This window comes from Salvelinus namaycush, chromosome 25, assembly GCF_016432855.1.
Source record: "Salvelinus namaycush isolate Seneca chromosome 25, SaNama_1.0, whole genome shotgun sequence".
In the NCBI taxonomy this organism is placed as follows: domain Eukaryota; kingdom Metazoa; phylum Chordata; class Actinopteri; order Salmoniformes; family Salmonidae; genus Salvelinus; species Salvelinus namaycush.
In genome coordinates this window covers 21,869,503-21,884,773 of record NC_052331.1, presented here as the reverse complement: position 1 = coordinate 21,884,773, position 15,271 = coordinate 21,869,503, and the positions used below count along the sequence as shown (strand labels likewise).

Here is a 15,271-nt window from a genome sequence, read left to right as displayed (position 1 = left end):
CACACACCACCCCAGCCCAACACAAAATCCCCGACCCTTGAGCTCCCACTTCCACGGCAGGCAGGCATGCAGGAGGAGAGGAGCAGGGATTTCCTGTTCCTAGCCTGTGCTCATCTGTCAGCTACAGTACAGGCTAACACCTCCATCACACAAGCCATTTACAGCCTAAGCCCAGAGTAGATAGACCTCCGCCTTTTCCCCTCCACCTCCCCCTTGACTGGGGCCACAGCGGCTGGGGCTCACTGCACAGCTAGCGCTGTTAACATGGCACCTGTCTAGAGTGGTGGGGAGGGATAAACCTCCCTTCCACACACAGACATGTACGGAAGCATTCATGCACAAGCAGGCACACACACACACAAGCCACATCACCCCCATTCTCCCTCCCATTCTCATCTGCCAGACGGACTGTGTCAGGAGCACTGAGCCTCAGAAATATGGCCAGGGGGTCAAAACACTAAAGCAGGGGAATAATAACCAGGCAGGCTACTAGTTAGACATCTCTCAACACAATGCTGTGGTAGCCAGGACTGGACAGGACTAAACTGGGCTGTATTAGACAGGACAAGAGCAGAGTAGAGCACTGGACAGGAGGAGAGGAGAGGACAGAACAGAACAGGATAGGACAGGAGGAGAGGACAGGACTGTACTGGACAGGAGGAGACGACAGGACAGGAGGAGAGGACAGGACTGTACTGGACAGGACAGGAGGAGAGGACAGGACAGGAGGAGAGGACAGAACTGTACTGGACAGGACAGGAGAAGAGGACAGAACATAATAGGATAGGACAGGAGGAGAGGACAGGACTGTACTGGACAGGAGGAGATGACAGGACAGGACAGGAGGAGAGGACAAGACTATACTGGACAGAACAGGAGGAGAGGACAGGACAGTACAAGAGGAGAAGACAGGACAGGAGGAGAGGACAGAACAGGATAGGACAGGAGGAGAGGACAGAACATGACAGAAAGAGAGGACAGGACAGGACAGGAGGAGAGGACAGAACCGAACAGGACATGACAGGAGGAGAGGACAGGACAGGACAGGAGGAGAGGACAGAACAGAACAGGACAGGAGAGGACAGGACAGGGGGAGAGGAGAGGACAGGACAGGACAGGAGGAGAGGACAGACAGAACAGGACAGAAGGAGAGGACAGGACAGGAGGAGAGGACAGAACAGGACAGGACAGGACAGGAGGAGAGGACAGAACAGGACAGGACAGGAGGAGAGGACAGAACAAGACAGGAGGAGAGGACAGAACAGGACAAGACAGATTGCATTTGGCTCCTAAGTCATTCACTCACTACTTGCCTCAGTATTGGTTCTGCTTGTTTGGTCAGGTTGCCTCGCAGATAACTAGACCTAGACAATCTTTGATTTAAAAGGGCAATTGCTGTGTCTGATATATGTCCAGCACTGGAACATCACAATGGTGTCAGGATACACACAATGAGATTCCTAGAATGATTAGTGGAGAGATAGAGAAATATAAATGCAAGATACAAATCAGGAATACACCAAAATGGGTGTCTATTCAAACCTCTCTATATAGCCCCTTTAAATGATATGTTTCACAATATTCTATAGCCTTTTGTGGCTGACGTTATTGTTACCGTTGAGAGGATGATTCAGACGATTCTGTTTCCTCCCTTGAAATCCCCCCAGTGATGGATTGACACCTCTTGCTCTCCGCCGGTCTAAAATGCTCAGCCCCCATCCCCTTTCAGCTCTAACCGTTATCAGCCCTTGTCACAAACGGGGGAACTTGGATAATCCCTCAGTGTGCATATCTCTATCTCTGCGGCTCATGCTGCCTGCTATATTTCCACTCATCTGAGAAGAGTATCAGTGTCAGTTTTCTCTGTGCTGTGGAGAAACTGCATGGCAGAGAGAGAGAGGGAGAGGTTGAGAGAGAGTTTGAGAGAGAGAGAGAGAGAGAGAGAGAGAGAGAGAGAGAGAGAGAGAGAGAGAGAGAGAGAGAGAGAAAGAAAGAAAGAGAGAGAGAGGGAGAGGGGGAGATAGAGAGGTTGAGAGAGAGAGAGGTTGAGAGAGAGGGAGAGATAGAGAGGTTGAGAGAGAGGGAGAGATAGAGAGGTTGAGAGAGAGAAAGAGTGAGGTTGAGAGAGGGAGGTTGAGAGGATGAGAGAGAGAGGTTGAGAGAGGGAGAGGTTGAGAGAGAGAGGTTGAGAGAGAGAGAGGTTGAGATAGAGAGAGAGAGAGGTTGAGAGAGAGACCGTTTGAGAGAGAAGTTGAGATAGAGAGAGGTTGAGAGGATGAGAGAGAGAGGTTGAGAGAGAGGTTGAGAGAGGTTGAGAGAGAGAGAGAGAGAGAGAGAGAGAGAGAGAGAGAGAGAGAGAGAGAGAGAGGGGGGGGGGGGGCGAGACGGGTCTTAATAAAGGCAGGGAGGTAGAGTTGAGAGGCTGATGTGTAGGGTTGAGAGCTGAGGAGTGGGCTCTGAAGGGTATCAGGCTTGGAGGAGTGGGTATTACAGTGGGCAGAGAGACCTGTAGGCTGGGTGATAAAAGGAGACGCAGGGTCCTGGAGGCCCACTAGGATCCCCATGGGGGGGGGGGGGGGGGCACGGACAATCAAACACACTGTGATTGCCATCACATCCCACCACGGCACGGCCACTGCCATTGGACATCATTGTGATGTTATCCCTGCACCTCGCCATTCTCTCTCTCTCTCTCTCTCTCTCTCCCCCCCGCTCTCTCTCTCTCTCTCTTGCACGGCTGGCTCTGTCTATGGGGCTCAGCCTCTGTCTCCTCTTTCCTCCTCCTCTCAGAGTGTGATATGAGTTCTAACAGTAGAGGGAGACGTTACTCTTCGGCTGCTCCTATCTAAGCTGTCCCTCGCTCTCTTTAACCCCTCTGATTAGGGGTCCTAGTCACTAAGTGTGTAGCAGTATAGCGGCGAGGCGATCTGATCCTGTACTAGCCTCCTCATCCTCAGCCCTGGATCTGGGTCTGACCGTACGGTACGAGGTAGTAGAGGAGGAGGCTGGCAGAGAGAGGCTTTAAAGCCCCCTGTCTCTCCCTGGTGTATCGTACCACGTTCTCAGTTCAGAACGGGTGCACGGCCGATCAATAGAAAATTAAAGAGCCTGAGAATGGTTTCTGATGGTGCTCACACATTAACCCCCTTCAGTGTATGTGTCCCAAATGACACCCTATTCCCTATATAGTGCACTAATTTAACCAGGGCCCATATGGTCAAATGTAGTGCACTATGGAGGGTATAGGTTGCCATTTGGGACGTAGACTCTGCCTCTCATCTCTCCTACAAACTTACGCTACAGAGACGAGCTGAGCAGCTCTATTTGAGCCGTCTTGGGTAACAGGGTCAGAGAGGAGGAGGGGAAGGAGAAAAGCTCTCAGCGATTGGCAGGAGGTGGTGGTGTTTAGGAGTTTAAGCATTAAAAAAAGGTGAAATAAAGAAATGGAGGAGAGGAGCGTAACAGCAGCGAGAGGAGAGGGAGAGTTGGATGTCGTCTAGCTGGCTGTCTGGGGACTCAAATCTCAGAGCAATTTTCAGGGTGGGTGATTGGCAGCTTGATGTGTATTCTTCCCCTGTAGGAGCCGGTGATAACTCTGGTCCATTCCCCATCTTACAAGCCTGTTGTGGAGCTATTACAATGACAATAGCGATAAGGGACATTCATCACTCAGCCTCCCGCGGGCTGACGGAAGGGGCCCATCAACAGGTCTGGTGGGGACCGGGAGCCAGCCAGGGGAGCTGGAGGTTCACTGAGCCTGAATTACAGAGCACTCTCAGCCGGAAAACAATATGCTCAGCCTCTGCCTCAGCACCACAGATTGGGCTGCACAATGCACACAGAGACACTCACACAGAGACACACTCAAACACACAGAGAGAATCTGACTTCTTATTTTTCACTTGACTGAGGACCATTTCTATAATTCAATATTGTTGAAAAATGAAACCTCCGCTTGCTCGCTGTTCCGATTACACACATCCTCAGTTATCGTCCTAATTCATTATTTCCATTTTCAAATTGTAAAATAAAAAAATATACATATATTGTAATGCTTCACATTCTACCCCTACCATCCATATATGTGTTGTTATTTCGTATAGTTTTATTCACACCCTGTGACTGATTGAGTGGTCCGAGGCAGCGTCGCTGGCCAGCAGGAACAATGCAGTGTGTTTAAGAGGTGGGCAGTGCACTGGTCTCTTTGTGTCTTTGTGGCCCATTGTTAATGGTTCTATTGTGACAGAGACGGTGGGGACGGTGGCACCAACAGAACCACAGCTGCACGCTGGTCTGGTGGAGAGCAGTGGCAGGGCCTGGGGGGAAGGGAGGGAGGGAGGAACTGGGGAAGGAGTGGTGTGTTGTGAAAGAAGGAGAGCTTGGGCATCGTCTGGTGATGACTCACCCACCACAACTTAACGTGGTCCGGTCAGTCGTACAAGCAGCAGCAGGCTACTTGTAGGGGGCGGGCCACATTCTTCACAGCATCCCATCTGGCCCTGTTAGATAGGTGCAAAAAACAACTAACTGTTCCTTTTTCATGCTCTCCATTTCTCCCTTTGGAGATCTTGAAACAGGTGTTGCATGGCAGAGGAAAACCTTGCACTCTTTAAGATCAGAGAGACACCATAACATAAATAGAGGGGAGATAGATTGATGCCGGTTGGTCCGGAGAGAACAGTGGGAGATCTGCGTTGTTGACAACTGCGGCAGAGTGCAGTGTCACGGCCACCCTGCAATATATTCTACTGAAACTGTCTGGTCCCCCCTAATCACCCCCACCATCACCCGCCAGCAGCTCTGGAGCAAGCGGAGCTGGGCTGGGCTGGGCGGCCTTCTCTGGCTCCTCCAGTTTATGGCAGTGACCTTGAGCTATTAACACTGCAAACCTCCAGACAAGGCAGCTAATTTACAGTGCTGGGACCTAGCCTCAGAGCCCCATGAGCTGCTGAAAGGAATTGGGGCTTTGGCTAGCCTGGCTGGTCTGAGCTAAGACTCTCTCTCTACACACACATATCTACATTACTGTAGATGTCCCCCAGACTGCAGGTCACTGAGGCTCAGGGAAGGGAAAAACACTCCAGTCACACTTCAGACCTAGACAGAGTAAAAAGTGGCGGTGTAATTTTTTGTGCCAGTAAAATTATAGTTAAGCACAATATATATATATTTCTTTATGCTTTGTATGTAAGTAAAACAAGGGGTAAAGGAAATAGGTTAAAAATAATAATAATATCCATTAATCAATGAGCTAAAAACATTGCTTATTATGTCAGAGGAACACACACACACAGGGACATACAAACACTGACACACACACTGACACACACACTGACACAGAACACACAGAGGGACACCTTCCTGCAATCTCCATTTATCAGTGCAGGGCCGAGCCCTGGCTACAGTGTGCCGTCTCAATGCTGGATAAACAAACTGTCCATGATGTATGAGGCCCTTTCAAGCAATAAAGTTATTAACTTTTAACTATCAGCTACCGCTTGGCATGAAAACTGTCCGTGAAGAATTAACCCCAAGGGTAATACTCGATAAGTCATGTAGCTATTTTCCCCTTCCCTATCCATCCATCTGTATTCCTTCAACGGGGCATTAGTCTAGTATCTATTCCCCATTAGCCTATTTTCCTATACACTAAGGGGAAATGGGCTTTGAAGGAAAAAACGTCCGGTCTTTGATGCCGTGTTCAACAACAATCATTTCCTGTGAAAACTGGAACTGTGAACATTTCAGCTTCAGGGTTCAAAGGAGCTGTGGGCGATCCATTTGAGCGCTCTTATGTCTTGTTACAGGAGTTAAGTCTCGTGTCATGTGGTGGATGAATTGATAGGGGTGATAGGGGCTGTTGAGGGCGAGGTGATGGAGGTGGTGGCAGTGCAATGGCAGGTCCAGGCCAGGGCTGTGTCCCAAATGCACCCTCTTCCCTTTATAGTGCACTATCTAGGGAATAGGTTGCCATTTGGGATTCAGTCCAGGTGTCATGACAGCAGCCAGCGGCCTGGGCTGGGCTGTATTCTGTTGATAAGCCAGGATACACATGGTGCATTGCAGTGTGACCCATGCCCTGTATATTGACAGACTCCAGCCAGTCTGGAGTTCATCGGGAGACTCCATAATCTCTCCTGAGATGATTAAAAATTAATTGATTACTGCAATACTACCCCATACTTTGGTCCCATACGACCAAGCCCACCACAGACGCACCTAGATGACAAGGTAGCTAATAAATTTGAATTACCTTTTTTTCTCCCTTCCTTTTCTATGACCCCTGCCAGTCCTAGGCCTCACTATCAGGTTGTAAATTCATTAGCTGCTAACACACCTAGCAAGGGCAGCTCATTTAGCAATGACAAACAAGATTAGGAAGGGAAGGGGCGAGGGTTCCTCCCAACTCGAGCAGCCAGGAGCTCACACAGCCATGATAAGGAGACAAGTGTAAAAACACACACAACCCTCGCAACTCTCTCACCTCCAACCGTAACCCTGTTCCAGTGACAAAGGGATCCTACCGGTGGTATAAGACTATCTTTACAAGCAGTACTCTGCTCCCGAGTGGCACTGCGGTCTAAGGCACTGCATCTCAGTGCTTGAGGTGTCACTGCAGACTTCCTGGTTCCATTCCAGGCAGTTTCACTACCGACCGTGATTGGGGCGGTGCACAATTGGCCCAACGTCGTCCGGGTTTGGCCTGTGTAGGCTGTCATTGTAAATAAGAATATGTTCTTAACTGACTTGCCTAGTTAAATAAAGGTTCATTTTTAAATTTATTTTTAATTTAAAAATCTAACACATAAAAATCACAACAGAATGTGATTGCTGTACACTGCTTTTAATTGACCACCATTATTTACATTGAGGGGGACAATGAGCATTAGGCCGTATGATGTTCAACCCCTCTTGGCACTTATTGCATCCTCTGATAATATATATGAATGTAGGTTTATTTTCTTTACAATACCAAACAGTAATTATCTTAGTCAAATGGAATAATTCAAAAACACTTAGGGTGCAAATTCAAAAAGAAAGAAAATGGGGACCCAGGTTTTGATAACGGAGGAGTGGAGGGGTGGGGGTCAGAATGATCATTTCATTAAAGCATATTAGGCGTTTGCCTTAATCCAGGTAATACTGTTAAGACATTCACATCCATACAAACATACACAGACTCCCATCACTCCCAATCCCACCGTCACTGCCTGCCTGGTGCAATTTGTGGCTAACATATCCCACAAACAAGGAAGCAACTTCAGTATGTTACATTAAATTGGCAAATAACACGAGGCAGCTAGGCTCCTACCTCCTCGTCACCGCAAACAAAAGACAGCAGCCCTCTTTTATCTTACATTAAAAAGGCCAGCGTGGGTGGATGCTAGACGTCAGAACAAAATAAAAAAATCTATCAATCAAGCTTTCCCTTATCAGGAGCGCTGTCTATGACAGCATGCGTCTGTCTGTCAGACAATTTCTCTTTCAAAACCAGGTCTCACACTTTACACCACAGGTACACTAAAACACAGACAGAATGGCATCCATTAAAGCTAGGTGGCATGATATAACTTAAGCAATAAGCCCCGAGGAGGTGTGGTATATGGCCAATAAAACACGGCTAAGGGCTGTTTTTAAGCATGACGCAACACAGAGTGCCTGGACACAGCCCTTAGCCGTGGTATATTGTCCATATACCACAAACCCCAGAGGTGCCTTATTGCTATTATAAACTGGTTAACAAAGTAATTAGAGCAGTCAAAATAAATGTTTTGTCATACCCGTGGTATATGGTCTGATATACCACAGCTGTCAGCCAATCATCATTCAGGGCTTGAACCCACCAGTTTATGAATACTTTTAGTTAGCTACGATCACAATAACTAGAAATATGTACATATCTACGCCTGGAGGGGCCTATTTTGGAAATGCTTGCCATGCTATGGGGAGGAGGATGACACAGATCTCAGAGACATGGAGAACATCTAGAAGCTTTCTGATCCCTGAGAAACACAGCTAGCAAACATGCTTATTTACAAAGGCAAATGAGTACCAGCCTCCGATCGGCTTAGTTGCTTCAAATGTTTCCAGGGGGAAACTCTGTGGCCTAAACTCACTTAAGCTCTCGATCAAAGCAGAAAACAGCCAGGGTTGTGTCCCAAATGACACCCTATTCTCTTTCTAGTTTACTACTTTTGACCAGGGACCATAGGGCTTTGTGCTTTAAGCAGCAGAGTGTCTGCTAGGTTTAGGAGAGGGTGAGGTGCTTGCTGCTTTACGTTTGGCAGGCTATAGAGGTGCTGTACATAGGTCTGGAGTCAGCAAGCTTGGTGTTACAGGCAGGACACATGTCATGTCATTAGCTTCTTTTGGCTCCAGATCATGTCTGGAGCAGCAGTATATCCTTATGTTTTTATACATAGTTATCCTATCGTAATGGAAATAAATTGATTCCAAAATAATTGGTACTATTACTGTAACTCTGATAATAACTGTGTCATTAAAATCAGTAATATTATTTGAAATATATATTGTACTGTAAGACATTTTCAAAATGTCCCTGGCCTCTACATAAAAAACGGTGTGTAATTGTGTTGGTTCGACTCTCTCACTCTCCGAGGAACGAGGGACAACGGTTATGTCACAGAGGAGAGAGCAGTGACAGGACTGTGGTTTGTGTGGCGATATACGGGGGACAAATGGAGGCTGGTGTTGTGTAATAACAGGAAGAGGTGTACCTGCACTGAGGTCAGTCCGTTAGTCTCCCCAGAAACCACAGACGCTGGGCCCCTTTCCTTAATGTAACGGACAGGCAGGTGCTAGTCTACTGGCTGGCTGGGGGTACGTGTGTGACAGAGTGCGTGCGTGCACATGTGTGTGTGTGTGACGTGATGTGATACAGGAAGTATGGGTTATAATACCACAGACACAATATGAAGACCCAACACAGCTGCCTTCCTTTAAATAAAAAGCAGCATGACAAAGAGGTGGGCCGCTGAGCAACATGCCACTGCGTCCCAACGGCTGGACAACATATCTCAATATATCACTCTTCGTGTTACACTCCCAAAAATACACTAGCCTGGTTCCAGATCTGTTTGTACTGTTTTGCCGAGTTCTATGGCCTAGCCTGGTTCAAGACAGCACAAACATATCTGGATTAGTGGAGGCTCCTCAGAGGAGGAAGGGGAGGATCATCCTCCTCAGTGAATTTCATAAAAATAAAAATAGTGAAACATTAAAAAATGTATTTCAAATTTAAGGAGAAGAAAGAGAGAGGGAGATTGAGAGAGCAAGCTATATTTCGTGGTATATTTTTTTTTCACTTTCACTTACTTATCTAGTGTCAAATTCAGCTAGGTAGTTTAGCCTACTCAAAGACCCGTCTCAAACAGAGAGGGATGCCATGTTAGTTAGCTGGCTATGGCTATCCAACACTGTAACTCTTCCAAGTGAAGGTAAGCTTTTGGCTTTATTAATTTATTGCCCCTGGGGCCCGCCGGTGTAACTGCTAAACTGATTGCTGCTGACTACACTGTTCTGCATGATTGTAGCGGGTTTACTAACGCCTTAGTTGTAGTAGCTACGTCTATGTTGACTATGAAGTGGCAACTTATGTAGGCTGTGTGTTGCAATTAGAAGTTATGATATGAAGGTTTGGCTTGGAAAGTTTTTTCGCCTGGTCACAGACAGCTGATGTGTTACGCACAGAAGTCCACAAGCGAGGGGAAAAAGTGAGAGGAGGAGGGCATATAGATAGATGCGAGAAGAAATTATATATTCAACGAGCTGTTTGTATGTGTCTGGTATGAAAGTAAACTGTGTTTGTGTGTGATCAGGGGTGTATTCATTGCACCGATTCTGTTGAAAAACATTTCTTAAACAGAACGAAACGGATAAACAAGCCTGAATTTGTCCAATGGAACCACTCGTTTGTATGGATATTTTTGAAATGGTATTATATTTATTAATGATATTATGAATAGAAACGGTGGAGTTATGTCACATACAGTGCCTTCGGAAAGAATTCAGACCCCTTGACGTTTTCCACATTTTGTTACGTTAAATCCTTATTCAAAATTGGAATAAAATACATATCCTCAGCAATCTACACACAATACCCCCTAACGACAAAGCAAAAACAGGTTTTGATTTTTTTGCAAATTTATACATAATGTTTTTGTTGAAATATATTATTTCCATAAATATTCAGACCTTTTGCTATGAGACTCGAAATTGTGTTCCGGTGCATCCTGTTTCCATTGATCATCCTTGAGATGTTTCTACAACTTGATTGGAGTCCACCTGTTGTAAATTCAAATGATTGAACATGATTTGGAAAGGCACACACCTGTCTATATACGGTCCCACAGTTGAAAGTTCATGTCAGAGCAAAAACCAAGCCATGAGGTCAAAGGAATTGTCCGTAGAGCCACTCCTCAGTAAAAGGCAGATGACAGCCCGCTGAGAGTTTGCCAAAAGGCACCTAAAGACTCTCAGACCATAAGAAACAATATTCTCTGGTCTGATAAAACCAGAATTGTCACGCCCTGGCCTTAGTTATCTTTGTTTTCTGTATTATTTTAGTTAGGTCAGGGTGTGACATGGGGGATGTTTGTGTGTATTTGTCTCGTCTTGGGTGGTTGTATTGTATAGGGGGTTTTGTAGAGTGTATGGGGTTGTGTTCAGTGTAGGTGTTTAGGAAAGTCTATGGTTGCCTGGTTTGGTTCTCAATCAGAGACAGCTGTTTATTGTTGTCTCTGATTGGGAGCCATATTTAAGGCCGCCATAGGCATTAGGCTGTTGTGGGTAATTGTCTATGTCTAACGTTAGTAGCTTGTGTATGCACTTTCGTTTGTAGCTTCACGGTCGTTTGTTGTTTTGTTTTGTTTTGTAAAAGTGTTCGTTTTCGTGTTTCGTCTTCTCTAAATAAAAGAAGATGTATTTGTATCACGCTGCGCCTTGGTCCTCTCTTCCACATCAAGACGATCGTGACAGAATTACCCACCATAATGGGACCAAGCAGCGTGATAAGCGGCAGCAGGAGCAGCGCAAGGAGGAATGGCAATGGGAGCAAAATGTGGACTACACTACGTGGGAGGAGATCGACAGGTGGGCGATCGACCCAGGGAGAATGCCGGAGCCCGCCTGGGATTCTCTGGCGCAGTGTGAGGAGGGATACCGGCGAATGGAGGCAGCACGACGACGCGGTAGGAAGCCTGTGAGTCAGCCCAAAAAATTTATTGGGGGGGGGACTACAACGGAGTGTGGCGAAGTCAGGTAGGAGACCTGCGCCAACTCTCCGTGCTTACCGTGGGAAGCGAGAGTACGGGCAGACACCGTGTTATGCGGTAGAGCGCATGGTGTCACCTGTACGTGTGCATAGCCCGGTGCGGGTTATTCCACCTCCCCGCACTGGCAGGGCCAGATTGGGCATTGAGCCAGGTGCCATGAAGCCGGCTCAACGCGTCTGGTCTCCAGTGCGTCTCCTCGGGCCGGCATACATGGCACCAGCCTTACGCATGGTGTCCCCGGTTCGCCAACACAGCCCTGTGCGGGTTATTCCACCTCCCCGCACTGGTCGGGCTACGGGGAGCATTCAACCAGGTAAGGTTGGGCAGGCTCAGTGCTCAAGGGAGCCAGTACGCCTGCACGGTCCGGTATATCCGGCGCCACCTCCCCGCCCCAGCCCAGTACCACCAGTGCCAACACCACGCACCAGGCTTCCAGTGTGTCTCCAGAGCCCTGTTCCTCCTCCACGCACTCGCCCTATGGTGCGTGTCTCCAGCCCGGTACCACCAGGTCCGGCACCACGCACCAAGCCTCCTGTGCGTCTCCAGAGTCCTGTGCGTCCTGTTGCTGCTCCCCGCACTAGCCTTGAGGTGCGTGTCCTTAGCCCGGTACCTCCAGTTCCGGTACCACGCACCAGGCCTACTGTGCGCCTCAGCCGGCCAGAGTCTGCCGTCTGCCCAGCGCTATCTGAGCTGCCTGCCTGCCCAGAGCCGTCTGCGCTGTCCGTCTGCCCAGCGTCGCCTGCACTGCCCGCCTGCCCAACGCCGTCTGAGCTGTCCGTCTGCCAAGCGCCGCCTGCGCTGCCCGTCTGCCCAGAGCCGCCTGAACTGCCCGTCTGTCCTGAGCCTTCAAAGCCGCCCGTCTGTCCTGAGCCTTCAAAGCCGCCCGTCTGTCCTGAGCCTTCAAAGCCGCCCGTCTGTCCTGAGCCGCTAGAGCCGTCCGTCAGTCAGGAGCCGCCAGAGCCGTCCGCCAGACAGGAGCAGCCAGAGCCGCCCGCCAGACAGGAGCAGCCAGAGCCGCCCGCCAGACAGGAGCAGCGAGAGCCGCCCGCCAGACAGGAGCAGCCAGAGCCGCCCGCCAGACAGGAGCAGCCAGAGCCGCCCGCCAGACATGACCAGCCAGAGCCGCCCGCCAGCCATGACCAGCCAGAGCCGCCCGCCAGCCATGACCAGCCAGAGCCGCCCGCCAGCCATGACCAGCCAGAGCCGCCAGCCAGCCATGATCTGCCAGAGCCGCCAGCCAGCCAGGATCTGCCAGAGCCGCCAATCAGCCAGGATCTGCCAGAGCCGCCAGTCAGCCAGGATCTGCCAGAGCCGCCAGTCAGCCAGGATCTGCCAGAGCCGCCAGTCAGCCAGGATCTGCCAGAGCCGCCAGTCAGCCAGGATCTGCCAGAGCCGCCAGTCAGCCAGGATCTGCCAGAGCCGCCAGTCAGCTAGGATCTGCCAGAGCCACCAAAGCGGGTATTGACTATGGTGGAGTGGGGGCCATGTCCCGCACCCGAGCCGCCGCCGTAGGAAGGCCCACCCGGACCCTCCCCTTCTGTGTCAGGTTTTGCGGCCGGAGTCCGCACCTTTGGGGGGGGGTACTGTCACGCCCTGGCCTTAGTTATCTTTGTTTTCTGTATTATTTTAGTTAGGTCAGGGTGTGACATGGGGGATGTTTGTGTGTATTTGTCTCGTCTTGGGTGGTTGTATTGTATAGGAGGTTTTGTAGAGTGTATGGGGTTGTGTTCAGTGTAGGTGTTTAGGAAAGTCTATGGTTGCCTGGTTTGGTTCTCAATCAGAGACAGCTGTTTATTGTTGTCTCTGATTGGGAGCCATATTTAAGGCAGCCATAGGCATTAGGCTGTTGTGGGTAATTGTCTATGTCTAACGTTAGTAGCTTGTGTATGCACTTTCGTTTGTAGCTTCACGGTCGCTTGTTGTTTTGTTTTGTTTTGTAAAAGTGTTCGTTTTCGTGTTTCGTCTTCTCTAAATAAAAGAAGATGTATTTGTATCACGCTGCACCTTGGTCCTCTCTTCCACATCAAGACGATCGTGACAAGAATTTAACTCTTTGGTCTGAATGCCAGGTGTCACGTCTTGAGGAAACCTGGCACCATCCCTATGGTGAAGCATGGTGGTGGCAGCATCATGCTGTGGGGATGTTTATCAGCGGCAGGGACTGGGAGAAGAGTCAAGATCGAGGTAAAGATGAACGGGGAAAAGTACAGAGCGATCCTTGATGAAAACCTGCTCCAGAGCTCTAAGGACCTCAGACAGGTGCGAAGATTTACCTTCCAACAGGACAACGACCCTAAGCACACAGCCAAGACAACGCAGGAGTGGCTTCAGGACAAGTCTCTGAATGTCCTTGAGTGGCCCAGCCAAAGCCCGGACTTGAACTCGATCAAACATCTCTGGAGAGACCTGAAAAAAGCTGTGCAGCAATGCTCCCCATCCAACCTGACAGAGCTTGAGAGGATCTGCAGAGAAGAATGGGAGAAACTGCCCACATACAGGTGTGCCAAGCTTGTAGCGTCTTACCAAAGAGAGACTCGAGGCTGTAATCGCTGCCAAAAGTGCTTCAACAAAGTACTGAGTAAAGGGTCTGAATACTTATGTAAATGTAATATTTCATTTTTTGGTAGGGAACTTGTTTGTCTGCCATATATTAAAGATACAAAATTAGATGAAAATAATTTACAAAAAAGCTGCGCCATACATGTTGCAAAATAAATGGAAAGAGATTTTCGATGTACCGATTCCATGGCACATGGTTTATGAACTGGTACAAAAAACTACACTTGATTCAACACAGAGTTTTTCAATGTAAATTATTATACAAAATTCTTGCCACCAACAGAATGCTATATATATGGGGCATACAACAATCTCAGCTCTGTAGATTTTGCTGCGAAGAGACAGAATCACTAGATCATTTATTCTGGTATTTCCCTTACGAACCTATTTCTGGTCACAGGTTCAGGAATGGTAAAATATTCCCAACATTCACTTAAAATGAACCTTACAAATAGCAGTGTTGGGCGATTTGGAAAGCCATAGTCAGTCAATCAATAATATATTAATACTCGTAGGAAAGGTTTTCATCTTTAGCTCAAAATCTGTGGGTAACTATGCGATTAGAAAGGTTCAAAACTATGTAAAACATCACAGCACAATTGAAAAATATATGCCAATTGAAAACCAAGTGAGGGTGGTCTATGGTGATAGGTGGGCTGAGAAGGGCAGAGGGGTGGGATTAAAGAGCTCATGTTTGGTAATGTATTATTGTTATGTGATTGCTGTATATAAAAGTACCATGTATGTAAAATAAAAATAAAAACACCAGTTTGCAACTGTTGGACTAATGATTACACCCTGGATCAGCTAGATGCAGGCCAGAGTGTGCAAGGCGGAATTGAATGTGTCACTGTCTATCACCTTCATTACACAAAATTCTCTCGACCTGTGAACCTACATTGTAAACATTCATTTATAGGCTGGGTTGTAGCAACTCATGATGGGTAGAGAGAAAATCTGAGTATCATGTAGTAGCCTAAACCTATCGCTGTTACATTAAGCTGGGTGAATGGAATATGAATGACAGTCATCTAATATGCTGTAATAGAAATAAGGCCATGTTAGTAAAAGAAAAAGTATAGTCCTCCCTTATAAACGGCACCGTCCGCCACTGATCTGGAAACAGGCTAGAAATATACCACTGCTGTTAACGAACGCCAGCCTCCATGAACACAACAGTAAGTCTCAGATCCTCATTAGCGTTAAGCAGTTATCATTAACATCAGCCTGATTTGTTCGTCGGCAGCTGTGCTTAATTAGCCTGACTGACTCGTTTGGGGTACACTCACACAGGGGCGTATCTGCTACATGTGTACACACACACATACACACATACAAACACACATGCACACATGCGGTCACGTGCACACTAGCATCCATGCTCTACCATACAGGTAACACTTTACTTGGCACCCAGC

At 48.1% G+C, this 15,271-nt stretch overlaps 1 protein-coding gene across 2 annotated transcripts in view; it reads right to left on the bottom strand.

Moving 5' to 3' along the window:
- Positions 1 to 15,271, bottom strand: part of LOC120020357 (E3 ubiquitin-protein ligase RNF220-like) — a 171,167-nt gene that overhangs the window by 62,484 nt on the left and 93,412 nt on the right. The window lies entirely within an intron of this gene.